The sequence below is a fragment of the Tenrec ecaudatus genome, chromosome 4 (assembly GCF_050624435.1).
Source record: "Tenrec ecaudatus isolate mTenEca1 chromosome 4, mTenEca1.hap1, whole genome shotgun sequence".
Taxonomy (NCBI): Eukaryota; Metazoa; Chordata; class Mammalia; order Afrosoricida; family Tenrecidae; genus Tenrec; species Tenrec ecaudatus.
Genome location: NC_134533.1, coordinates 104443260 through 104470586, shown reverse-complemented (window position 1 = coordinate 104470586; position 27327 = coordinate 104443260). Strand labels below are relative to the sequence as shown.

Sequence of the window (27327 nt, the reverse complement as noted above, 5' to 3'; positions counted from 1 at the left end):
GGCTGATCTTGTAGGGACCCAAGAGCAACAAGTGTTAGCCAAATGGGTAAAAGTTCAACCTTCGCTGAGGGGACACTGTGAAAAAATCAAATGTTAATGCAGTTGTTTTGAAAGCTCAGTGTTTTTGCAGAAGGGAGAGGAAAGGGTACCGTCAGCAGGGGACTGAAAGAGGCCTTCACTGAACGAAAAGCCCCAAAGTGGTGAGACAGCTGCTTAAAGAGATGATTGAGACTTATCTAGAAAGAGACCAAATTCCAATCAAAGGTGTGAAAACTAAGTGTTAGATGTTTCTAGAAAACATGTAACCATGTGTTCATGGGTTAATCCTACAATGGCCTCAACTGAAGGGCCTCTGTGGGGGCTTGGAGGTGGAGGTGACCTTGGCATTGATCAGGTGGCAACTTGCTAGAGCAGACTTTATTTTTCAAGAAGGAAATATACGTTCTTGAAGGCATAAGGGACAGGCAAGTGTAGTAGATGAGAGAAGACTTACGGTAGGTTTGTATAGTCTATGAAAATCAGGCTGTTGATCAAATGAAGGAGCTGTATAATTTCTTCCTGAAAATCTATGCTACTTAGGTGGAAGCAAAACCTTCTGGTGAGACTCTGGAAGGACATGCCAAGATATGTTTTGAGGACAATGCAGAATCTCCACGAAAAGATATTCGTCATAGGACAATAAATCAAAACACTATTCATTGAACATTAAGTCGTTGGCTTGTGACCTAAGATATATAAAATATCCCTTGCTTTGGGGACATGATTTGTTTTGGGAATGGTGCTGAGCTTCTCATGACTGCATGTGACACACGATTTCCTTACTGGTCGAAAACCAGCCAACTGCTTGGATCTTGGTAGTGCTGTTTATTAAATCCAGGTGGCGTTAAACATCCAAATTGCTTGTTGATGGTCCTACGGTTAAAGCCATTCTCAGCAGGGTTGTGTGTGTGTGTGTGTGTGTTTAGGAATAGTGAATTTGCTACACTACCAATGGCATCATCAATTCTACTGAGGGCTGGGACCCAATGCTGATGACTAGGTTGGAACTCAGAGATGGCCAGGATCATCTGAGCATACTCAACAAGCGCCGGCTTCCCAGAACCTCTGCGCTGACTTGGTGCACACAGTCAGGCTGGCCAAGGAATGATAACGTGGTTAGTCAGCACTATGAAGAAATGGTTATCTAATTGGAGGGGCAGGGGGCTCAGAGGAGGAAGGGCTTAGGAATCATTTAGCAAGAAATCTTAAAGCTATCCTTTGTTCAGGACCCTCAATATCACAAATAATTTTTATTTAGCAAGTAGTTTTCATTAGAATATTGACATGTTTCTCATTATCAGAGTAAACTTGTCAGTAGATAGCAATTGGCTAACTTTTAGGAGCAATCTTTATGGCCAAACAATGGAGCTACAGCGAAAAACTTGAATTAGGCTCTGGCTTTTTGAAAAGAATTCTACTGAATCCTTAATTCAGAATAATAAAAAATCATATTTTAAAAACCTCAGGCCCCAACAAATCACATTTAAAATCATGTATCTACTGAATAGGTGATATTCAACAGCTATTTTTTATTATAACTTGAGAAAACATTAGTTAAACATTCTAACATATAGCTATCACGCATTACAGCATTTTTACAAGTTTCTTCTCTCGACACATGCTGTTTATCAGTGGGTTTATTTCATCCAAAATATTTTCCAATGAATGATCCCCATTTATAGTCCACATGTGTACCGTGTAGTTTACCTCAACCTGAAATGTACTATTTACCCACATGAAAAGTAGAGCCTCAGGCTCATCTGTGTCTGTGAGCAGACATTTTCATTTCAAAACTTCAAAATTCTGATTCTTGTGAAATTAAAAAATTAATTAATTTTCTTGTGACATACTGAAGATCAAATTATGTTCTGGATCAGCTTATGAAAAATGTAGTGAAAGGAATCTTAGCTTTCAAAAATTTGTGGCAAAATTTGCCACTTAGACCGTAATTAACCCTACAATTAATCCGGTGGCACCAACTACAGCCACAATGGTGTGCAATCATCACTGCTATGGTTTCCACCCTTTTCTCACCAAGAAAACCTCTGTACCAATTAAATATTAACTCCAGTTCACACGACCCAGGCCCCGGTAACCAATAACCTTCTGTCTCTAGGCTTTTGCCCATTTTAGATACGTTCTATACATAAGACCATACATTTGTCTTTTTGTATCTGACTTATTTAACTCAACATAATGGTTTCAAACTTTGTTCATATTATGGCATGCATTAGAATCACTCTTTTACGACTAAATAATATTCCGTCACGTATCTACGGGTCCCTGGTGCTGCTGTTGGGCAAGCATTGACCTGCTAGCCACACTACCAATCCTTTGAACCCACCAGTGGCTCTAAGGGAGAAAGCGGAGGCTGCTTGCTCCACCAAAGATTTCACTTGGGAAACCCTAAGGAGCAGTTATACTTTCTCCTATAAGGTCGCTAAGGTCTCTTGTGGTGCACTGGTTACTCACTGGGCTGCGGTCCACAAGGCCAGCAGTTTGAAACCACCAGCCACTCTGTGGGGGAAATATGGGTCTTTCTACTCCAGCAGTTATTTACAGTCTCGGAGATTCCTGGGAGTAGTTCTGCCCTGTCCTATAGGGTCTGCTATGAGTCGTTATCGACCCCATGGCCGTGGTTTGGGGTTTTACATACCACATCTGCCACATTTTGTTTATTTATTCATTCATTCAGATGGTGATGGATCATTGGGTTGCACCTACCTTTTGACAATTGTGAATAATACTGCAATGAATATGAATGCTCCAGTATCTGTCTACATTCCTGCTTTCACTTGTTTTTTTAATCTATCTAGGAGTGAAAACGCTGGACCAGGTGTTAATTCCATGTTTAATAATTTTCAGAAACAATTTGTTTTCCACAGTGGCTGAACTATATTACTTTCCCACCAGCAATGTGTGAGAGCTCCAGTTTCTCCACACCCTTGCCAATACTTCTTATTTTCTGTGTTTTTGTAATAGTCAGACTTATGGGTGGAAAGGCTCATTGTGGTTTTGATTTACATTTGAGTTACATTAATGACTAATGATGGTATCTTCTCATGTGGCTATTGACCACTTACATATATCTTCCTTGGAGAAATGTCTATTTAAATCTTTTGTCTATTTGTTTATTGAGTTGCTTATTTTCTTGTTAAATGTGACTTTTCTTGTGATATCTATTTATGTGGTAAATAAGAATTTTGTTTAGGCCTTTGTTTAAATTTTCCCAATGCCTTTGAGATCTGTTTGCTAATATAAATAGAATGTGTTGTGTGAAGTATTAGGGGGATATATATATATATATATATATATATATATATATATATATATGTTATCTATCTGATTATGTCTTTATTGTAATGGAGTCCTTGGATGGTGCATAGGGTTAACTCCTGGACTTCTAACTAAAAGTTCACCCAAAGATGCCTTGGGAAGAAATCCTAGTGTTCTACTTCTGAAATATCAGCCAATGGAAACCCAGTGGACAGAAGTTCTACTCTGACACACATGAGATTTCCTTGGGTGGAGATTTCCTTGGGTGGAGTCAATTAGACAGCAACTGGTTTGTTTATCCTAATTCATTTACATTGAAATGAATACTTTTTCATTTTCCTAAATATGAGTTGACGTTGGTAGTGTACTTTAAATAAATATGAAACAGATGGATAGATTAGTAGTTGATGGATGGGTGGATATGGGTGGATAGGTGGAGGGAGGAATGGATGGGTCAATGATATAACTAACATGTGGATAAGACATTTATTTGTCCACAATTTTTAACACATATTTTTCAATTATGTTTCTCATTGTCAAATTCTGTTTCAGATCATGTGCCTCAACTTTTGAAGGAGAAAATGTTACCATATACATGGAGATAGATCCATATCCAAAGTGGAAAAGGTGAGATTACTGTGACATCCTGTCTCCATTCAACGCCTGTGGAGTGCATGCGACGTCATAGGTTCTCAGTGGGCACTGGAGACACAGAGATGGACAATGTGGTACCTGCCAAGCGGAGCTACGGTAGAATAGCAGAAGAAAGCAAGTAAATAGATAAACTTAATTCAAATGAGGACACAGTGGACTGGAAACATGGATCAATTTCTGATGGGAACCTGGATTGGAAGGAGTTGACTATGATGTCTCTCTCTAGCACGTCCAGGAATTTCCTATGAACAATAAAATATCTCCACCAAAGAGCCTGTCCACTCTCAGCTGAGTGGCACGTCAGGCAGTGCCCTGTTACTCATGCAGCGCAGGTATGTAGGTCATGTAAAAGGTTAGGGCCTCACATTTCACAGCAGCCTGTGTTTACGTGTATCAATCACAGGACAGAGCAGCCTGAAGCGCTGTGCCTTTGAAAGCCTGATTTTTCAGCTCTTGAGATGCCATGTTGAGAGGTATACTTGGAGCGGCTGCTCTTTCTGCTGTTGTTGTTGTAAAAGTGGCATTTATCTTATGAAGTGTCTCTGAAGCACAAAAGGACTGCTTTGGACGTGACAACCCACTCACTTCCTTCACTTCCACTCAATAGGTGCTTCCTGAGTGCCTGTTATAAATAAGATAAAATTCCAGGAGAGCTTCCGCCTATTAAGATCCTAAAAATTAGTTTCAGCTCAAGCATAACAATAATGCCTGGGGATAATAAAAAAATCATCGTGATGATAAAAATAACTAACACACATTGCACCCACTCTGTGCCAGGTACTATTCTAAGCACTGGACATATTAACCTGATTAAAGTGGCATGGGGATTTCCTAAGTCACTAACTTAATTTTGTTTTCTGTAGACTTGGAAACAGAAAGGATAATAAATTGTGCTTGAATATGCAAGTAAATAAAATCTCTCTTAAAATTCCCTTTTTATTTACCGGACCACTTTTTCCAGTGTTTCCCTAAGACCAGTGTAGAAGGAACTTGGAGAGATGGCAGGGATTAGCAATGATTAAAGGTCCCAAATGTCCCATAATAATCGAGAGAACCTTGAAGCGCAGGAGCCCAAGTAGGTGAACCAAGTCATCTTTCTAATTTACCGTATCGATGGTTTCATGAAACTAAACACATTTTAGTTAAATACAGCAGAGTTCCATTATGTTTTTCCTGTTCCCCCGTTGTCTCCAGATCAACGTTGGGAGTGATAGGGTTTCCTCCTTTGTGAATATAGGCAGGCATCCAAAGACAAATAAGAGGAGGAAAAAAAATAGGCAAGAGAAAAACCAAAATTGCAACAACAATAGCTCCTGCTTTCAGCAGGCAGTGCAGAGACGACTTCCGGTGCAGGGGGTGGGTCGTCAAAGAGTCCACAAGGCTCTTGGTTGCTGTTCTCATGAACATGGCAGGAAGATGCACCGGAAGGTACTAGTAGTTCGTCCCAGTGGAACCTGGTGGCTATGTTAAGGATATGAACTAAAGGTATTTTCTTCTATCGAGTAGAGCATATGCTTAGAAATTTCTCGTGCATCTTATTAGGTGGAGAGTGCCATCAGTGTTGTGATTGGTCTTTCTAGTCTGGCTAAAGGGGCCAGACGTTCTTAGAGCAGTAGTTTTGCATCAGAGTTGCTTGAAGGAATGTCTTCCAAGTAAACACGCAAGAACATCAACCTTGGCCTAATGAATCAGAATCCTTTCCTGTGGGACACTTGCATGGATGCTTTGAAAACTCCCTTGGTGATTGTAACGCACACAGCTGATTAGGAACCTTGCTCCTAGGAGATAAACCAAGTTCTTTGGAAGGGTCAACTGCAGCTCATTTGTTTGGAATCTTATTATATGCTTATAATAAAAACAATAAGCTGTGTATGTTGTTCCAGGTTGAAGCGTCTACTCAACAGGCCTCTTGGGAATCGCCTACAACGGGTTATTTCCTTTCCTTGCGTAAGTGAAGTACTAGCACAATAGTGAGAGCATTTAAGGGGCGCTCCCAGAGAGAGCAGCAGGAGCATCAGCTGCCCCAGTGTTTGTCACAGTTGACCACTAGCATTTATTAGTCTGTGGCAGGCAGAGTAAGGCCACAGGGACTAAGCCAGCCAGTTCATTGATAAAGGAACATGCTGTGGCAGACAGAGATGGGGAAGTGCCTGAAGCAAATCATATTTTTCGTAGTGATGGCCAGTTTCCTGGACCTTACTTTGTGCCAAGCCGTATTCTAAACACTTTGCCCATATTGTTTCATGTGATCTTTATAACAATCAAAAGTGGGTTCAATTATTAGCCCCACTTTACAAATAAGAAGCCTGAAACAAATGAGATCAAGGTCCCCAACATAGCAATAATGGAAGAGACAAGACTGGAGTCCACATTTTAACGACTATATATTGACTCTTTTTTAATTAAATTAAATTTATTTATTTATTAATCATTTTATTGGGGGCTCGTACAATTCTTATCACAATCCATACATACATCCATTGTGTCAAGAACATATGTACATTTGTTGCCATCATCATTCTCAAAACATTAGCCTTCTTCTTGATATATTGATTCTTACAGTGATATTTAAACTAGCTACCATGGAGTCTGTTGTGACTTAAGGCAAGTCCATGTATCTCACAGGAAAACAACTAAGTTCCATTGGGTGTTTCAATGGCTGTTTTTTCCTGAGGTGCCTCTGGGTGGACTTGAACCTCCAATCTTTGAATTAGCAGTCTAGGACCATTTGGACCATTGAGGGACCCGTTGGTGAGATGAATGGAAGATGGTAGTTTTATTGTTTTTACTAGATGGTCAAAAGGAGCCCTGTTACTGTAGCGGTTATGTGTTGAGTTACGATCTGAATTGGTCGACAGCTTGAAACCTCCAGCAGCTCCTGGGGAGAAAGACTGGGCTTTCTACTCCTCTAAACAGTTGCAGTCTCAGAAACTCAATAGGGGTTACTGTGAGTCAGCACTGACTCCATGGCAGGGTGGTTTTTTTGGGGGGGAGGGAGGGTTGAGATTATCCAAAGCAGCCCTATCTACAGTGAAGGGTTGTTGGGATGTGGTTTAGAGAAGGAGTAGGGCTGACGCTGTCACTCTGCCAAGAGACATGCACAGCTTCCTCCTCCTCTTCCTCCTCCTCCTCCTCCTCCTCCTCCTCCTCCTCCTCCTCCTCCTCCTCCTCCTCCCCCTCCTCCTCGCTCCCCATCCAGCCCCTTCATCCCCAGCAGACTCCAGGCATTGGCAGAAGGTGGGAAGTCCGGCGGGCTCCTTTCTGGTGAGCTGGCCTGGGAGGCTGGGATGGGTCCTGCTGTCGCTTCTGCTGGGCTTGCTGTGTACAATCAGCGAGGAGGCTGCCAGGCAGGGGGGGCCAGGGTCGGGAAGAAGGGAGCTAGACAAAGGCGTTTGAGGCCAGTCAATCCCTTAACCTCAGCAACCACAAAACCCCACGGACACACTCACTCACTCACTCACTCACTCACTCACTCACTCACTCACTCACTGTCACCCTCAAACACACTCAGACACCCACGCCCATGCCCGCATCCACAGGCGGCTGGCTTGAGGACTCTGGACCCCTGGAATGTCTCTGGTTCAGCACCCAGTGGGTGGGCACGAGGGGCGGGTCCTCTGGGCTGTTATTGGTTGGCTGCCTCGCTGGCGTCTATCCAGTCACTATGTTCATTGCGGGCTGTCTGAGAGATCGGTGACGGGCATCTGGCATGCCGCGAGGCACACAGTACAGGAGATGACTCCGGTATTTGGGCACGGAGCAATTTCACGTCACAGGACTTTCGTGGTTGCAGAAGGGGCAGGTGGACTAGGTTTGTAGGGTGCCCGTCTTTTTCTTGGGAGGTGGCTTCCGTTTTGAGTTTCTGCGCCCACGTTGACCTGCGCTCGCCTTCCCTCCTTGTGCCGATCTGGTTCCAGGGAGACAGCTCCCACCTGACCTCTTGGTTCTCCCTTTCCCCTGTCCTTTTAACTTCTTTCTTAGTCCCCACTTCCTATGGGTGATTGATTCTATAGATATCACCCACAAAAATTGGCTGGCATTATGAGAACTATCAGGTAGAAACATACAAAGGGGGGGGGAAGGAAAATTTTTCAACAAAAGAAGATCTTAAGTAAGAATATTTGGAAGAGAAAAAACAGAATACAAACCACCACCACCAAAACAATAACCAAAGAAACCAGGAAACACCTAAGCTGAGTGGAGGGAGGGAGGGAGGGAGGTGGTCCGAAGGGTTCCCCCCAAATGAGGACACCAATTAGATTCATACCAAGGATAGAGGAAAGAGAGGTGATGACATGTTTGCGATGTCTGAGCCCAGGAGTGCAAGCGAGGTGTGTACTTAGGTACAAACAACATAGCTTCTCTATTTCATCTAGGCCAGTGAAGGTCAACAGAAGCACGCGTCGTGCACTAGAACGCGCCAAAGAAGGCACTGTGAAAATGGTGAGTGGGAGGCATCTGACCTCTTCCAATGTTATGAGGGAAAACTAAATGTCAAAACCAAATCACTATCAGTCCAAGGCTGAAGAGTCCAGGAACTGAAAGGGAGACATATCATCCCTCTTCAACCATGTATCAGTTCTGAACCAGCTGTCCCTCCCATGTCACTCTCTACTTCTTCTCTGCTGGTTCAATCATTCACTGCCATGGCCACACTTGCAAGTGACATGCCAGCAACATACAGTGGCAGAATCCCCATTCCAAAAGAGTGGTCCGAAAAGAGGAGGAGGAGGACGGATAGCCAACACTAGGTCAATCTTGAAGTTCCCAGCAAACACCTTTTGAGAAATCCACGGTGGGTAAAAGGCCTCAACCAATGCTTAGGTGACTCCTTAGGAAAAGAATGCCCCAGAGCAAGGTAAGGCCTCCCTAAGAGGGAAAGGTGTTCCCATAACAGGGGCTCAGAAGATCTAAGCCACCTCATGAACACAGCTCAGCCTCGTGTGATGAAGGGATGTTCTAGGAGGCCTGGATCTTTGTAAACTTTGGCTATATCTTTAGGGATAGATTACTGAGAGGGGTTTCGATCTCCGGGTCCAGACAGGACCTTGCCTGGTGGCCCTTTATTTTGATGTGTGCTATTCTCCCAGTATTTTTTATTTGGCGTGGTGTAGTCGGGCCCCAAACCTGGTAAATCTGAGAGTCCATCCTTCCTCTGAAATCTGTCACTTCTGTGATCTGAGACCTCTGAGTACAGAGCCCAGCATTTCATAGCCCATGGGAACAGTCCTTGGAGCTCTCTCTCTCTTTTTTTAAGTTCTAAAATTTATTGTGGCAATGATTCTTTAACTTTCTTTTTTGTGTTATTTCTATTTTGTTATTTCTTTTTATAGCTCATTTTATTGGGGGCTCTTACAACTCTTGTTAAAATCCATACATCAATTGTATCTGACATACTAGTACATATATTGCCATCATTCTTTTCTAGACATTTACTTTATTTTTAATTTATCTTTTGACATTTACTTTCCATTGAGCCCTAGGGATCAGTCCCCTTTTCCCCCTCCCTCTCCTTGTGGCTCCTTGATAGATTATAGATTGTTTCTATTTTCATATCTCACACTGACCGCTGTCTCTCTGCCCCTCTGGTTTCTGTTGTTCTTCCCCCTGGATGGGGGTGTGTGGTCATGTCCCATTCACTGAGATCTGGTACCCCCTTCCTCCATACCTCCCCACCCCTTTTGGTATTGCTATTACCATTCCTGTCCCTGGGTTCCGTGTGTCGTGAGCTTTATCTCTACCTGTGTACATGCTCCTGTCCAGTCCAGAGTGGGAGGCAGCACTGGGGTCATGATAGTGGGGGGGTGAGGAAGCCTCAGGGAACCAGAGGTATATTGCATGATCCACTGGTGCTCTACTGCACCGATTGACTCATCTCATCCCCTCCTTGTGACCTGTGTGTGTGTGTGGGGGGGGGGGTGGGGAATGTTCCATTGTCCACAGATGGCCTCTGGGTCTCTGCTCCAGCCCTCCTCATTCCCACCAAGGTGTTTTTGTTTGTTGTTTGTTATGAATCTTCTGATGCCCGTTGCCCGGTCCCGATGACACGTCATGATCGCACCAGCTGGTGTGCTTCTTCCATGTGGGCTTTGATACTTCTCAGCTAGATGGCCATTTGTTTAACTTCAAGCCTTTAAGACCCCAGATGCTATATCTTTTAATAGCCAGGAATGATCCTCTGTCTTCACCACATCTGCTTATGCACCCATGTTGTCTTTAGTGATCGTGTGTGTGTGTGCGTGTGTGTTTTGGGGGGGGGAGCATCACAAAATGCCATTTTGTTAAAACAAAGTGTTCTTTTATTGAGGGAGGGTATGAGCTGAGGCCCAAGGCCCGTCTGCAGCCTCAGTGTATGGCCTTATAAATACATGTACATGGGTCAATACCTTTATTTTCAAAGATTATGTATTTACATAAGTACACACCTGTGTTAATACCTCTATAGCTTTGCTTCCTAGAGCTTTTCTCTGCTTCCATTTGCCTCCTCCTGCCCCATCATCACTTTCCCCTTTCTTCTACCCCTTAGTACTTCCTCTCAGCTAGATTGGGGTTGCTCTAACACCCACAGAATCTCTACAACTTCCTAGACCAGTGGTTCTCAACCTTCCTCATGTTGTGGTGACCCCCCAACCATAAAATTATTTTTGTTGCTGCTTGATAACTGGAATTTTGCTACTGTTATGAATCGGGCGACCCCTGTGAAAGGGTCATTCAACCCCCAAAGGGTCACGACCCACAAGCTGAGAACCAATGTTGGTTTTCAGTTCCCTATTTGTTCCCCTGTCCCTAGTGCTGTCTGCTTACCACACCCTTCTTCCCACCTCCTTCTTCTCCCAAGACCCTCCAGGGCCATTGGGTCCTTGCTTTCTCCCCAAGCTTGCCTCCCCTGTCCATCCCATATAACTAGGCAAACCAGCCATATCCCAGCCCAAACAATAAGAAAACAAAAGGTTGAAGAAAGAAAATGAGAGAGAAAAAACCCAAAACCTACATAGATCCAGGTGTGTTTGCTGGCCCTCATGAGTCCCTCCCTGGTCCTGGGGGAGTTCCGAGGCTGCCCCTCCTAGCCCGAAGTCCATTCTTGGGGCTCCTCGGGGGCTCTGTGGATCGACTTTACTCCACTTGCTTATCTGTTATGCTTCCTTCCTGGTTTATCTGGCTGCAGGGACTTCAGTCCACACTGAATCCCCTGCTGTCTGTCCCCATTATTGTCCTCGGTTGCTTTACACTCCAGTTGGGGGACCACATGTCTTGAGTTGTTGGCAGACCCACAGTCCTCTGTGCCTTAGCAACAACTTGGAGCGCTCTTGTCTCATGTGTGAACATGAAACCCAGAGCACTCTGCCCAAGATGACCATCACGTCCTCCCTGCTGCCTGTCATTTCCTCCATCACCTACCTGCTAGCCTTTACCTTGGGACCAAATGTACCAAGCAGCTGGTCTGAACCCGACTTAGGCAGGAGAGGATGGGACTGCTTGGGGTCCAGCAGGACCTTCCCAATGTTCTGCTGGGCATCTGATGCTGAACACTTTCTCTGGGAATTTAACAGAGGGATGGATGACTGATTCTCATCTACTTCTGGGCTCTGGTCCAGGCAATCTAATACATGTGGTCTTAACCCTGCTCATAAAATGCTAAAGAGTTTGACTAGGGAAATTAATATTCCTGAAGTACATTTCCCCTCAGGAAATGCAAATGGCTCCATCAAATCTAAATGTTTTACTGTACCACACCTAACAAAGCCTCTCGGCTCTGCTGTGGTTGACACTAGTGACGCCTCTTCTTTCTTTCAATGTCACCAGCTCCATACAGGTTCAACCACGGTCCCTGTCACAGACTTGCCTGGAAAAACTAAAGCCAGTTCTAGATTACCTGGAGGCGACACTGAACTTAATGCAACAATGCAAACAAGAATGTAAAGCATTGTACTAGCCGTGAAAATTTACTGTAGCCTCTTTCCACCTCGTGGTGAGTAGGCCTGATATATTTTTCTTCTTCCATGAAACTCTTCTTTAAGATACGGAATCATTTCTTGGCCTTCTCTTATTTAATTGACCCCTTTAACTCCCTCCCCTTGTGATTCTACTGAGCCTAACAGCTCATGGCAAAGGCACACGTGTGATCTACACAATTTTCACTGTTCCTTCATCGATTCAACACCTAACCCAGACATTAGTACTCAGGCCCCTCTTGGAGTCTGAACAGAAACAGGGGCTCGCTTCAGTAACGTAGACCTTTCTCTCACTGCCACTGAGTCATAGTGACCCCTGTGGGTTTTCAAGACGGGGCATTTGTTTATGGGGTAGAAAGCCCATTCTTTCTCCAAATGAGCGGGTGGTGGTTTTGAACTTCCCACCATGCGGACTGCAGCCCAACTTCTAATCGCCCCAGCACCAGGGCTCCTCTGAGAACCCTCCATGTCAGCCACAAGCCTTTAGTAATTAGGGAACTCTTAAGGCAGGAGCCTAGTTCCCATACAGTGTTTCTTGCCCCAAATTCCTTCCCAGCTCCGCCCCCCGCTCCCCCCCGCCCCCCGCCTAAATTCCTCCTTCTGTTGCTGTGTTGCTGCCATCTCCTGGCCATAGGTATGGGCTACACTGAAAGAAGATTGACCATGACTCCACTGTATTGCTAGGCCCTCCATCATTTCTTTAACAATTTCTCCCTAAGTCTCAAGCCAGGCTCTCATCTCAGGGGTGTTAGAGCCAATTAGTGTGAAGCCCTTGAGACTATGACATTTATTTATATTCATTGTTCTGAAAGAGCTTACAAAACTGTGGAATATTTTGTGTGATGCAGGGGACAACAAAAAATCTGACAAAGGCTCATAAATCTCATAAATGATAGGTCATGGAAAACATTTGTTAATCTGAGATCAGGGTGCAACCAGATCACCACATCAATAATTCAACTTCACAAGCCTCTTGTTTCCAATGATTTTTCAAAGCTATCTGTTACTAATTTGGTGTGTTAAATTTCATGAGGAAGCGTGCCATAATCAATGCTAATTAATGATTAATTCCTGGGGCTGAAGATAGCAACAGGCTGTCTAGAGATGCTGGAAAGCAGATTCTAGGCTCTGGGAATGCATCCTACTGGCCACATGTTCTTTTAAGCCCTAATTTCAAGTATGTAAGAAAATAAATGACATCCATTATTATGTTTGACTCTGACAGCTGGAAAAAAATCAAATAAAATGAATAATGCTGTTTGTACTTTTTTAAACACTTAAATTTTTTGTCGAAGACTCTGTGCCATGTTCTGAGGCTCTTCAGTCAGGAGATCAGCATTTCATAGATATTGGAGAACATATACTGAAGATTTAAAAGTTGTATGGTATTTAAACTAGATAAATCTTTAAAGGAATAGTACACTGGCTTAACCATAATTTTCTAGCTAGTGTAATGATAAGATACCTAAGATATGATCTTCATCCAACAATATGAGGGGGTACCCCCCCCAAAAAACCCCACAATTGTGCTGGGCAGAGCAGAGCTTTCATAGTACGCATTTTTCCTGCTAGGTGAGCATCGGGCACCTGTTGGCTTCGCCTGGTAAGTTTCTCTCTGGTTACAGTGAATTTTTTCGTGAAAGCAGTTTCACTGAAACCTTGTTTTTTAATGGCTGATTTAAGAGAACAGCGTGTGGCTGTGAAATTTTGTTTCCTGCTCAGGAAAAATGTCACAGAAACTGTTGTGATGTTGAACACAGCTTACAAGGACAGCGCTATGGGAAAACCTCAAGTGTACAAGTGGTTTTCTCGTTTCAAACAAGATCTTTGAGCCTGTGTGGGTCTTTAACCCACACCCACCCTAAGGTCTCTATAAATTTGCCGTAGGTTGGATCGAAGTCCTACAGCTTCAGATCTTCAAAACAGGCTTTTCATGTAAAGAAAAAATGTATGTGTGTCCTGTTTGTCAATCAAGAAGATCTCATAGGAAGTGTCTTCTCTCCAACTGGGGAGGAAATGAGGTTCCATCAGAGCCTTTGCCTTTTCAACAGTCACTTTATACCCCTGAGCTTCTGTTTTCTCATCTCTAGAACGTGAATGCTTTTGAGGACTCATTAGGCTACTGTTCTTTTTTCCCCTTGTAGTTTTATTGCCACACAAGTCAATAGTTCAACAACATCAACAACAGGTGTACAATCATCATCTCATTAGTTTAGAACATTTTTTTCATTCTTGTACTCATTGTTATTAGCTCCCCATCCCCCGCCCCAACCTCCCCGGCACACCCCTCTAAGGAACCATTCATTCAGTTATTGTCTCCATAGATTTACTAGCCCTAGATTCATATACAGATAAACATTAAAAACAAACAACAATAACACCTAACAAGAATAACAAAGTAAAACATAAAAATCTTGATAGAAAAGCAGAAAATATTTAAAACTAGAACAAATTCAATTGATCATAGAGAAGGTCAAATGATAGGGTGCTGAAATTTTAACTAATCGCATCTGCAACAATCATTTTCCAAAGCATCCTGCAGGCTAGTCGCATTCCTGGGCCACGGTCAGAGGGCATTCGCCAGGGGATTAACCACATGTGTTTCCCCTTAACTTATTTTTAACTGAAACGGCTTTCAAATGTGTGTAGAGGAAGGTCAAATGATAAAACAGTACAGTTTGACCTAACTATGCCTGCTATACTCAACTTGACAATGCTCTTTGTCGGATAACAGGGCTTATTTACATCTTTCACCAGACGCAGGAGACATATGTCTTCCATAGCTTTCTGTAAATCAGGTGTTCACAATTTTAGTTCTGATGCCATTCCCTCCTTTAGATTTGGATTATACTATTTACAATCCTTGGATCACACAGGCTGGTGTTCTTCCATGTGGACTTAAGTGGATGCCTCACTTAGAAGGCTGCTTGTTTGAAGACAATCCTTTAATATCTCAGATGCTATTCTTTCTGATAGCCGGGCACCATCTAGTTTCTTAACCACACTTTGCTATAGCACCCAGGACAATGTTCTTAATGCAGACTTTTAATACAGGAAGGTACACCCAGGATAATGTTCTTAATGTAGACTTTTAATATAGGAAGTTATACCTAAGATAATGTTCTTAACGCAGACTTTTAATACAGGTAGTTACCATCGCCCAGCTAACGAAATAACTCACAGGTCCTAATATTTCTCATCATTCCTCATGTCAAATTTTACTTTGAAGTCTACAACCTTTTTTCTGATGGAGGACTTCTTTCCCATCACCTACAAAATCACTTAGGCCGGAGGAGTTCAGGTCTGAGCTCTCGCTCCCCATGCTCCTGGTGATTCCTCGTGCTGCCTCCGATTCTCTGTCCCTTTGTCCCATCTCAGTGTAGAAATGAATCCAGGGTGAAACTGGATGAGACCTTTGCTACGAGGCCCATCAAGTCAGGTACATTGGAAAGGCTAGTAGAAAACATGGTGTCCAGCTTCCTGGCTGGGGACCCATCAGACATCTCCACACTTCTGTGTACCTATATTGTGCCTTCAGCACAATCCAGCAGGTTCTGAGTTTCTGTCTCCAAAAGTAAATATCCCCTACTTCACATCACAATGACTCCTCCCAACTACCAGTTCTGTATTTCAGCAATGTCACTACACTTCTCTGGGCCTCACTTTGCGCCTCTGAAAAGTGATGATATGCAGATGATACAACATTGCTTGCTGAAAATGAAGAGGGCTTGAAATACTTGCTGATAAAAATCAAATACTACAGCCATCACTTCAGAATACTGAATATGCCATGGTTCACCAGAGAATGAAGACATCTGTCTTGGAATGAAGAAGTGCCGCCGGAGCGTGCCTTAGGAGCAAAGACAGTGCGATTGGCCATATAGTCTTTAGACCGGTTATCCAGAGGGACCAGGTCCTGGAGAAGGACATCATGCTTGGTAAAGCAGAACGTCAGCAAAAGAGAAGATGACCCTCAATGAGATGGCTGCAACAATGGGCTCATGCACAGCCACCACTGTGAGGCTGGCACAGGGCAAAGCAGCGCCACAGTGGTCACGGCGAGTCCAAACCACCTGGACAGCACCTGGCAAGAGAGACAGCCTGCAAGAGATCCATGGGCTACGCCATGGAAAGTGCCGTTTTTCCATTTGTCAAAAAGGTGTGAGATCCCATTGACTGAGTTCCCATTCTAAATGAACCTGGAATAGGCCCATTCAGGTGTCAGGAAGGTGCTCCTTGAGTTCATTCACGCCACAACACATATGAAATGCCCATGCAGCGACAAGACGTTCCTAGACACATAGCATCAGGCAATATGCAGAGCAGACAAACACATCGCCCCTCCTGGGGGAGTCAGGGACAGTGGACATTGTAAGCCAATAGCTTGCACAGTGATGCTGCCACGTCTCCTTTAGAGATGGATGCTTCCTTTGCTATTTTGATGGGGACGACAGACACCAGAGTCAAGTGAAGAGGTGAGCAGGACTCCCATCTCTACAGAAGGATGCAGTGGGGAGCGGATAAATTGCAGCAGGGAGGAATACAGCTCCACATATCTTACAGGTCCCCCTAGAGAACGGAATAGTGGGAGCTTCCTCTTACAGGAGGGGAGCAGTTACAGAGTGGTGTGGCTAGAGCTGCTAGGGGTGTCATAAGGAGCGGGGGAGGGGTGGGAACTCCGTGGCCACCCCTAAGAGAACTCCTTCCACCATACACCCATCCCAGTGATACTTGCCTCCCACCTTGATCCAGGGCCCGAAAGGAGGTGTGAACCTTCCAGATCTACCTAAGCTCAGATGTGGGGGCTGAGTTGTATACTGGGTTGGGAAGGCTGTGCACCCCCCCCTTTGGGGGAACAGTGTCCACGAGAAAGAGAGACCAGCATATGCACACAGAGAATAATGGGCCCACTGGCACACCAGCTCTGGTTGAGGGGCCACGGGGAACTTGGACGGGGACAGACTCCAAGTGTGCCCTCAGCCATCAGCCAGCCAGGGAGCATCTACTATGCACTAATGCTGTGCAGGGTACATGCAGCAGACACAGCCCTTTCCGAGCCTTGGGGAGGTTGTTTTCCAAGTAGGAGGGGACCAGGGAGCCAAACAGGTAAGTACATCCGGTTTCCTGAGGATTGGAGTTACTTGATCGATCTCTGCTCAGTGCAGAGTCAGAATCAGGGTGGCAAAGAGGACCATGCCCTTGTAGGAGTACAAGAGAACAGGGTGCTTCTCACACCTCCCCACCCCCCGGTGCATCTCCTTCGTTGTGGATTCGTGGCTGGATCAGCAGGCAAAGGACTTTTATCAGCCTCCAGATTCCGTTTGCCTTACGATGCTGTTGTCCTAATTGCAGCTTTACCTGCCTGGCTCCAACGTGGAGCATGGAAGCAGACTCGGGGTGAGGAGACTGCAGTGGAAGGAGGGTTTGAGCTGGACCACACAGGGAGGAATCTCCAGAGGCTGACAACGTTGGTTCAGAGCACAGAATCACCTCAGACCCGTCATCTGGTGGACTGCAGTCTGGGAAAACTTCTCTGTAGAGAAGTCATGAGCTTGGACTTCTCTTATTAGCTGGGGGGGGGGGGGGCAGAGGGAGGAATTTCAGAATCATCTTCAATTCCAACACCAGTTCCACAAAATAACAGCTAATTGTAAAACCAGCCTTAATACCATCTCCTGAGATGAAGCTGACTCCTGGACCAGCCCCAGCTCCTTCCTCAAATCCAGCCGCAGAACCACCAGTAGAGCTGATTGCAGTATCAGACCCACAACCTGGACCATCTCTAAAACCAGACCTGGTAGCATCTCATGAGGACAGGCCATCTTTTGCTCCAACATCAGAGCTTATTTGACAGGCAGCTCTCTTGTAAGGGCTATTTCCTTACCCGGCATGAGCTAAAAGCCTTGGGAGGTTTAACCTCAAAGCCTTCCTACCCTTCCCCTAGGAGAGTCTCTCCTTGGGGTTTTTTTGTTTTAGATTTCTTTCTTTTCAAAGAATACGTGGTTCTTTATGTTTAGCTTAGTGCTTATACAAAATGTTTGATTTTAATCATTTTCATGTGAAGTTCGATAACTTTCTATCCACTCACAGTACGGTTTTTGTTGTGACACTATCATGACACTAGCTGGTTCCAGAAATTTCATGACCTCCAATAGAAACCCTGCAGGAGAAAGACAAGGCGTGCTACTCCTGTAAAGAGTCACAGCCTCAGAAACCCACAAAGGCACTTCTACCCTGATCCATCGGGTACTCTAGCTGGAATGGACTTGATGGTGGTGGGTTTGGTTTTGTGCAGAAACCCTTGACTCCCCCTTGAGCCCTGGCATGGCCTCTGACAGCTACCCACCAGTTTTCTGTCTATAGAGTTAGCTACTGTGGGTTTCTCTTTTCAATGCAACTCTGTAATGTGTTGCATTTTATGTGCAGTTATTTCATCTGGGTTAAGATTTTCGAGGTTTTTAAAGGGGTTGTATGCATCAGTGATTCATTCCTTTTAATGACTGATTGCATTCCTCTATTAATGTATCACATCTTCTCTGTCATTGTATCTGTTAACAGGCATTTGGGTTGTTTCTCCACTTTTGATTAAGGTGTTGCTGTGAAGATTCATCCACACATATTTATCATAGTACCTGTCTTCTAGTCTTTGGTGAATCACCTTCTATTCTTTTGCAATTGCTGGGTCATACAGAAATTCTAGTTTAAATTCTGAGGAGCCAAACTGTTTTCCATGGAGGCTGTACCATTTTCTATTCCCACCAGCAATGGAGGAGAGCTCTAATTTCAACATCATGTCCTTAATACTCCCTATAAAGGAATGAGCCAGGTTCATTGTGAGGTGATGCTGAGGTATTCCCTTGCTCCCTCCCAATAGCTGCAGGTGTCTCCCAGGTGCACCAGTGAGCTCTGCAGGGAGGCCATTTTGGTAGCATCCAGGAGCTGAGCACAGAGCCTGATTCTCACAGCTCAGGCCCTAACTGACCTGGTCCAGTCATCTGCGGACATAACCTGGAGATAAAAGGCAAGTAAAGCTTTCTCACAAAGGGCAAAAGAAGTGCCACATTACAAGGCCAGTCCAGGGAGGCACTGGTGTCCAAAGGTTTGCTCCTCCCACCGACCTGGAGGGGTCCTGAGAGCGGATACATCGGGAAGAAACCTTTCATCTGTCTGTTCACACCCGCAGGGCAGAGGTAGGAACACTTTGTTGCACCTTTTCACTTCCATCAGCCAAGATGGCAATGACCATCACCCAAAAGAGAGAAACATTGTTTAGCAAGAGTCCATCCCATTCCATCTTTGAAAGGAAATCCTCTCCTTATACTGATGACTCCTTAAGAAAATCAGAAATCCTGCAATGACCCAGGTAGTAGTCACAGCAAGTACCAGGCTTCCAACCTGCTCCTGGAAGGACGAAGGTTTGCACCGGCCAGGATCTGATGCATGGGACAGTAGATCTCCAAATGATTCCCAATGGAAGGTCATTTCCTTTAAAACAACAAAACAAAAACAAAAGATGGGTGTCTGGAAGGTGACTGTTGTGCCAGGAATAGGGGTTGGCTGGCTAGAGATCTCCTAAGGCATGCGCAGGAGCACATCACAGGTCCCTTGGCTAGAAGCTTGGGATACCAGAGATGAACAGTCCAATCCCAGGCCTGGCAAATAGGAGGCAACAATCAATGTTGGCTGCTCTAAAAGTCTTCAACTGCATGAAGACCCAGTTAGAGCTCTGGGATGGCAAGTGGTGAGCCAAGCCTGGCCTCTACCCAATTGGACCAGCTCTGCTCCTAAAGGGATAGGTCCATAAGGTACTCTTACTCTGTCTGTGTGGAGTCCTGGGCTACTCTTACCCACCCAGAGACAGTTTAGAAGACAGGCCTGTAGATCTACTTCCGGAAGGTGAAAATCCCATGAGCACTCCCCTCTGTTTCCATGGAGTCATGATGAGTGCAAATCTACTTGACAAAAATGAACAGCGGCAACCAATTCACCCCTAGCGTGTGCGGGGTCCAGGTCCAGGGGTCTTCTGACATTTGGGTCTTTCTTCACTCAAGCACCTCTCACCAGGTCTCTTAGATTGCGTGGTCAGCAGGATCATGGAGGGGATGGTATCCCTCAGGATGTAATTGGTCTTGGGTAGTACATGAATACTTTCTATTAGAAAGATCAGCACATGCCTGGTCCCTGTGAGGTGGTGATTAAAGATGACCCAAATGTCTACCTTTTCCACACTGTTAGACCATCTCATCATCTCTCACCTCAACTATTCCTGCTCCTTCAGTCCCCTTCCTCACATCTGAGAGTTCTGTAACTCACTGCAGAGCTAGGCATGACTTAGGCTGGGGTCTTATCAGGATGCCTTGGAATGCATCTGCTAACTAGCTTATCCAGGTTGTTAGTCCAATCTAGTTCCTTGTGCTTGTGAGACTGAATCTATTCCTTGTGCATGTAGGACTGAGATCCCCATTTCCTTACCAGCCTTCATTGGGGAGTTGCCCCTAGCTCAAAAGCGGCTTTCCTCCACTCCTTGCCCTTGAACTCTTACATCGCAGAGCCAGCAAAGACTCGTTAAATCCTCCCACAGGCAGAATCATTCTGACTTTCCCTTCTACCTTACTTTTCTTGCTCCAGAGTAAATTCTTCACTTTTAAGAACTTGTGTGCTAAGATTAGGCCTCTGGACAGTCCAGGATAATCTCTGTATTCTCAGATTCATAGCCTTAGTTTCTTCTGCATATGGATTGGAACCTCTGACCTTTCAGTTAGCAGCTGAGCACTTTAACCATTGTGCCAATAGGGCTCCTTGTTGTGTTTACAGGGTTGACGTCATGGAACCTGGTGAATAGAAAATGCTGGGTGATATTTGACGATGTCCAATTAGGGAGTCACTAGTCACATGTGGTGTTTGGATTTAAATGAAAGTTGAGTAAAATTGAAAATCAAAATTCAGTTCCTCAGTTGCACTACCCACCTTTCATATGCTCAAAAGGCACAGGTGGCCACTGTATTGGAAAGCCTGCAGCATAAGACATTTCCATCAGCACAGCGATTCTATTGGAATGTCCTGCTTTTAACAGAAGGTTCAAGTGCTCAGCTGTTAGTGATAAAGGTTGGAGGTTCAAGCCTACTGAGAGGCACCTTAGACGAAAGGCTTATAGATCTACTTTAGAAAACTCATCCATTGAAGCTCTGTGGGGCGCAGTCTTACACATACATGCATAACCATGAATAGGACTTGACTGCTTGATAACTCGTGGGAAAGTGAAACAATGGAAGACTCGTTATGGTTTTCAGCACTTTGCTATGCCTGTTGATTTCACCTCTAATTTGCTCTCTCCTCTTCCCTTTTGCTCTCCAGTTTGGGCATCATGGCTCTTTCACAAGCTATAGCAATAGCTGTCTCCATGGCCTCCTAACTGGCGTTTCCTCCTTCTATCCTGTTCTCCATTGATGCAATCCTGGAAGCACTCACTAGTCTATGCCAAGGAATTTGGAACCCAACCACCTGACCAAATGACAGGAGGAGATCCATGTTGGTCCGCACTCTAAAGAACGTTGACCCAACAGAAGGAAGAAACTATCCAACAAAATCAGTAATAACACTTGCAAGTAAAATTTTGCTGAAGATAAGTTAAAAAATGGTTACAGCACTACATCATCAGGGAGCTAAGCTGGATTCAGAAGAGGACGTGAAACAAGGGATATCACTGCTGATGCCAGATGGATCTTGGCTAAAAGCACAGAGTACCAGAAAGAGGCTTCTCTGTGTTTTATTGGCTATGAGAGGCATTTCACAGGGTAGATAATAATAAATGATAAATACCGTTGCAAAGAAGGAGAATTCCAGAACACTGAATTGAATTATACCACTGAATACATATGGAACCTATATACAGAGACAAAGAGGCATTTGTTAGAACAAAAAAGGACACATTGTATGGTTTAAAACTCGACAAGATATGCATTAAGGTTTCACCATATTTATAATCCTAGAGGCTAGCTAGACTAGATGAACGGAGGCACAGCATCAAAATGGGACTAGGACTCATTAACCACCTGTGATATGCAGATGACACAAATTTGCTTGCTGAACGCAAAAAGGACTTGAAGTAATTACTGATAAAGATCAAAGACTACAGCCTTCTGTATAAATTACACCTCGATGCGAATAAAAGCAAACATTCTCACAACTGGATGAATAAAAACCATCATGATGAACAGGAAAAAAATGAAGCGGTCTAAAATTTCATGGAAGCAATTGTCAAGGAATCAAATGGCATGTTGCACTGGGCAAATATGCTGCAAAAGACTTTTCTAGAGTACTGGAGAGAAAAGATCTCTCGAAGGAGCAGGGTGAGCCTGACCCAGCCATGGTATATCCAGTGGCCTCACTTTGCATGGGAATGCTGGCCAGTGAATAAGGAAGGCCGAAGAGGAACTGATGCATTTGAATTGTGGTGAGAATATGGTATCCCTAACACATTTGTCTACTCTGGACTGCCACAAGAATAAACCGCTCTGTCTGGGAGGAGGTGCAGCCAGAATTCTTAGAAGCAAGGACGATGAGACTTCATCTCATGTATTTTGGACATGTTATCAGAAGAGATCAGTCCCTCAAAAAGGGGATTATGCTTGGTAAAGTCGGGGCTCAGCAAGATGGGTTGATACAGTGACTGCAATGATGGGTTCAATCGTAACCATTGTGAGGCTGGTGCAGGATAAGGCAGTGTTTGTTTGTCCTAGACAACAACCTGGTCTCCAAACAAATCATTGCTCCTCTCAAGGACATTCTCTTGTTCGTGCCACTTTCCCTAGCCAACTGCACTTAAACTTTAATGGAAAAATCCACTGTGTGTGTGTTGGCTGGGAGTGGGTGTTGAGTGGAGGTTGTGTAGGGTATTGTGTTCACGTTTTAGGAATGGTGCCCCACTCTCAATCCTCCTTCCTTGCACTCACCACGCTCACAATCCAATGCAGGCAGAATCCAATCATCCTCTTTTGGTTTTAATTTTCAAGCTCTCACTAAATCTATGACCTTTTCCTCTGTCGTTGCGTCAGTATTTAATATCGTGTGACTTTTTCACTTTACAACTGCCATACCCTGGTGAGGAGTCGGTTTGTGGTCTCTCTTCCCAGCTTCTCCCTGAAACTGGCTGTAACCACTGTACTTCTGTAATCTTCCAGATGACACTTCAGTCGTACGTGATCGAAAGTCAATTCCTCCACACATCTTAGTGCTCTGTGATACTCACTAGGACATGCTCCTCTTCCCCCTTGCCCTGCCACCGCATCTTTCCAACCTTCGGATCCGCAATGGTTACAGGTCCCCAGTGTGGTGGGACCCAATTACTGCGGGCCAGCGCAGAGGGAAAGCAAAAACGTGTTTCAGTGTGCCTGCTTTGGGAATCCACGGATAAAAAGACGCTGGATTCCCCACCATTGCTGCCCCCTCCTAGAAGACAGCAGAAATCCCAACGGAAAAGATGAACAGGCCAAACGCTCGTAGCCGCTGAAGCGGTTAAACGGGCTCGGGGCGGCGAAGGGGATTGTGGGAGCGCTGCTCGTCGCCCGCTGGCTTCTGGGAAATGTAGTGCAGCTCTCTCCAATATGGCTGCGCCCAGGTAAGGCACTAGACCAGTGGGGTCCCGGCTTTCTGGGATTGCGGAGGTGACGGAGAGCATCCGCCCCGGTGGAAGGGCTGGCGAGGACCCGGCGTGAGCCAGGGAAAGGTTTGTGTCTTGCTGACTGGCGCGACGGGTTACGAGCGGGCGCTTCCCCGCATCCGCCTTTTCCGGTCAGCTTGGCGCGCGGGAGGCTGAGAGCCGGGGAGGGACAGAGGCCCGGCAGGCTTGCTTTCTGATGCGGGTGTGGGCGGGTGGGTGTCTTCCTTGCATTTGGCGGTTCTCGTATGTTTTAGGTGCACGGATTTGAATCTCATCAGGTGCTCACGCGATGGCTGTGTCAGCCTTTTGCAGTTTGGGGTCTGGGGACAACCTGGGGTATTGATAAATGCTTCTGAGGTTTTCTGATCTGCTGAGATCGGTTGCAGCAAGGTCCCTGGTGGCTGGCAACGCTCACACACTTGAGCCTTTGTGTGCTCGTGCCCCACTAGCAGCAGACTCTGTTTGCTTGTTTTTTTCCCAACAGTCCTATTGACACACAATTCATATATCATACAATTAAATATCAAGGATTGCACAATCATTACCACGTCAGTTTTAGAGCATCTCCTCCCCACCCCTCGCCCCCGTGGTTAAATCGCCTTTAAAATGAATTGTGCAATCACAATCCATCCTAGCGCTTCATTCCCCTTACCACCTTTGTTATTTACTCCAGAAACCCCCTTTCCCTCTCTACCCCCACCCCTGCATTCTCGATAACCCCTTGTATCTGTTATTATTATACTATATCCACTCCTCCTCTGCTTCACAGTTGGGAAACCAATAAAAACCCAAATCGCACCAAGGTGGTAAGGGTGAAATCAGAATAGTAAGACAAAAATATAAATAATGCCTAAGAAGTCAAACAACCCCATCAACATTGCAAACGCCAGGGAAGACACTTCTGCTATGGAACAGGTAAGAAGAGATAGTTGCACCTAGAACTAAATCAGCGTAAGTCTATAGGATGGTCAACTGGCCAAGTATCGGGTTCAATCCAGCATAATCATGATTACATTGGTCTCTGCCTGATCGTAAGGCTGTTCGACACTCTTGCCGGTAGCTGGAGCGGATCTGGCGGTGGCTCAGTCTGACCAGATACTCTTCAGGTGGGTTTGGGCCTCCCACCGTCCTCCACAAATTGGATGTTCATAATTCTAGCTCTGATACTTTTCACCCTATTTGAATTTTGTGATTGTCATCTTTGGATCACACAAGCTGATGTGCATCTTCCGTGTGGACTTAGTTGATCCTTGCTTAGATGGCTGCTCTGTTTGAATATAAGTCCTTAAGACCAGACATTTTATGCTGATTGATAGCCGGACACCATCTACTTTCTTCACATTTTGCTGTATCACCCTTATCTTCAGGGATTCGTTCATGAAGGTCATTATGGAGCAGGACCATGATGTTCTTAAGTTGGAGCTAGGATTTAGTGGGAGTCCAAAACCCAATCCTGGAACTATGCTTTTTTTAAAAAATTTGTTATAACCTGGGGGTTAACATGTCATATTCCGTAGTTCAATGATGTCAAACATACTTTTCCTTCTGGACTTCTTGATATCATCTCCCTCTTATCTCCACCCACCCCTCCACATCCCCTTTCCCCACAAACCTTGTTATATTGTCATTCCCTTTAGGCTTGACATCCCTGGGCTTCATTTACCCAAAACCAAATAGCATAGCTCCCTGACGGTGAGCCCAAATGGTGACTCCCCTCTGAGACACACCCTAATATAAACAAGCACAAGCAAAATATAACAGAATGGTCGTCACAGGATTGCTGGAACAATACGTATCTTAATACAGCATGCAGGGCATGGATGTAGCAAGACCTTGTTTGTCCACCAACCAACGGTATGCTGCTCTTGGGACAGCTGTTTTTTGCTTCTTCAGACACCCTGTGTTTTCCGGCTTAAGTCCTCAGGTTGCAAGTGTGTCTGGGTAGAGTCCAGTTCACCTAGTGGAGTTCCCATATGGCACCTCCCCGGTGCGGTCGCTGGAACATGATGTGCACCCCAATGATACAGGATTCAGTGCCCAGCATTCTACAGCATCTGGCCCATGTTCCCAGGATACCCCAGGTGCCCTAGGTCAATTCTGTCCACTTGATGCCCTCCACTAAAGACCCTCCCCACCTAATGTTCCCAAGAGCATCCTCAGGCTCTCCTCCCCCCACCTGGAGGTCAGCCTGCCCTCCCCTCCCCTTAAAAAGCATGCACCTATGTTCCCCCAAAGTTGACCCTTCCCTCTCCCCTCTCCTGTGCTGTTTGTCCCATCAGTAAGCCTCATTCATCCCTCTGTCAGGACCCTCTCCCTCTCCAGGGTACCTCACCCAAGATCCACAGGGCAACTACTCAGCAGACAGTATTCCTTCCCCTCCCCCAAACATTGCAGCCCAGCTGCCCTGAGATGCCCTCCGGCCAAGTGACCTACACTTTACTTACCTAGGGCGGATGATGTGTGGTTCAATGCCTCTGGTACAACTCTTTACCAGGTTGTCTGATCCCTAGCCGAAGACTGGATGGCCTGCAAACTTGAGCTTGTACCCGCTTTCTTGTTAGTTCCCACTGTGGTGGACTCATGTAGTATTTGCCCTTTTGTGCTTGACTAACTTCAGCATAATGTCTTCCAGATCCCTCCGTGAGTTGAGGTGTTCATGGTTTCAGCGTGTTTTTTAGGGATGCGTAGTATTTCACTGTGTGTGTGTAACAGAGTTGTTATATCTACTCTTCTCTTGATGGGACTTGAGGCCGTTTCCAGCTTCTTGCTATTGTGAACTGTGCTGTGATGAACATGGGGGAGCAAACGTCTGATTGTGATCTGTTTCTTATTTCTTTTGGGTAAATACCCAGTTATGGTAAAGTTGGACACATATGGTAAGTTCAGTTGCCATTAGGTATCACCACATCGCCTTCCACAGTGGCTGTATGTATTTACAAGTCCACCAGCAGTGGATAAGAGTTCCTATCTCACCACACCCTCTCCAAAAGTTGCTCTCATTTTTTTAAATTGGGCTATAGTAATGGGTGTTAATTGCTTATCTCATTGTTGGGTTGACTTGCATTTCCTGCATGGCTAATGACCTGGATGGCTAATGACTTGCATTTCCTGCATGGCTAATGACCATGTGTTTAATAACCATTCTACTGTCCTCCTTTGTGAATCCTTGTTCAGATATTTTGCCCACCTTCTCAGAGGGCTTGTAGTTTTTTCTTCTTTTAAGTTTGTAAAATTCTGTAGATCTTAGTGATTAGTACTTTGTCTGTTAGGTTGTTTTCACTCTTTTATACTCTTACCCACGTGTTTTATTTTTAATAGAGCCCATTCATCTATTTTATCTTCCAAGGAGTGTGTTTACTTTTTTGTTTCTGATAGATGTATTCCCTGCACTAGGGCTCCTAGCCTTGTCCCACTTTTCTCATTGATGATCCTGAGAGCTGTGGGTTTTACATGAAGGTCCTTGATCTACCTTGAGTTTGTGTTTGTGCATGGAGTGAGATATGGGTCTTGTTTCATTCTTCTGCGTGTGGATGTCTAGCTTTTCCAACACCATTTATTGAAGAGGGCTTCTGCTTCCCATTTCATGTTTTTGTGGCCTTTGTCATAATCAATTGTCTGCCCCTCTCCCCAGAAGAATTTACTTTAGAGGATGGCACTGAAGCTGCAGCTAGGGGAGAGGGGCATGTCTGATCAGAGCACATGGGAGCAAACCAATGGGGAGAAAGAGAGAGTGGAGCACATCCTGGC

The 27327-nt window shown here is 45.0% G+C and overlaps 1 protein-coding gene and 1 long non-coding RNA gene across 3 annotated transcripts in view; one reads left to right on the top strand and one right to left on the bottom strand.

Annotated features, from left to right (window-relative positions):
• Positions 1-16542: 16542 nt before the first annotated feature.
• On the bottom strand, positions 16543-23429 carry LOC142445052 (uncharacterized). The gene is made up of 3 exons (XR_012783974.1): positions 23170-23429; positions 21741-21803; positions 16543-19406 (listed from the first exon to the last, which is right to left on the bottom strand). It is a non-coding gene; the product is annotated as an uncharacterized LOC142445052 (long non-coding RNA).
• Positions 23430-23524: 95 nt separating this feature from the next.
• ALKBH8 (alkB homolog 8, tRNA methyltransferase) overlaps positions 23525-27327 on the top strand; it is a 53862-nt gene continuing 50059 nt past the window's right edge. The window contains exon 1 of one of the 2 annotated variants that reach the window (XM_075546546.1): positions 23525-23646. The gene's annotated coding sequence lies outside the window, so the exon portion shown is untranslated. The remainder of the gene's footprint in view (positions 23647-27327) is intronic. The other variant, XM_075546545.1, reaches the window with a different exon arrangement.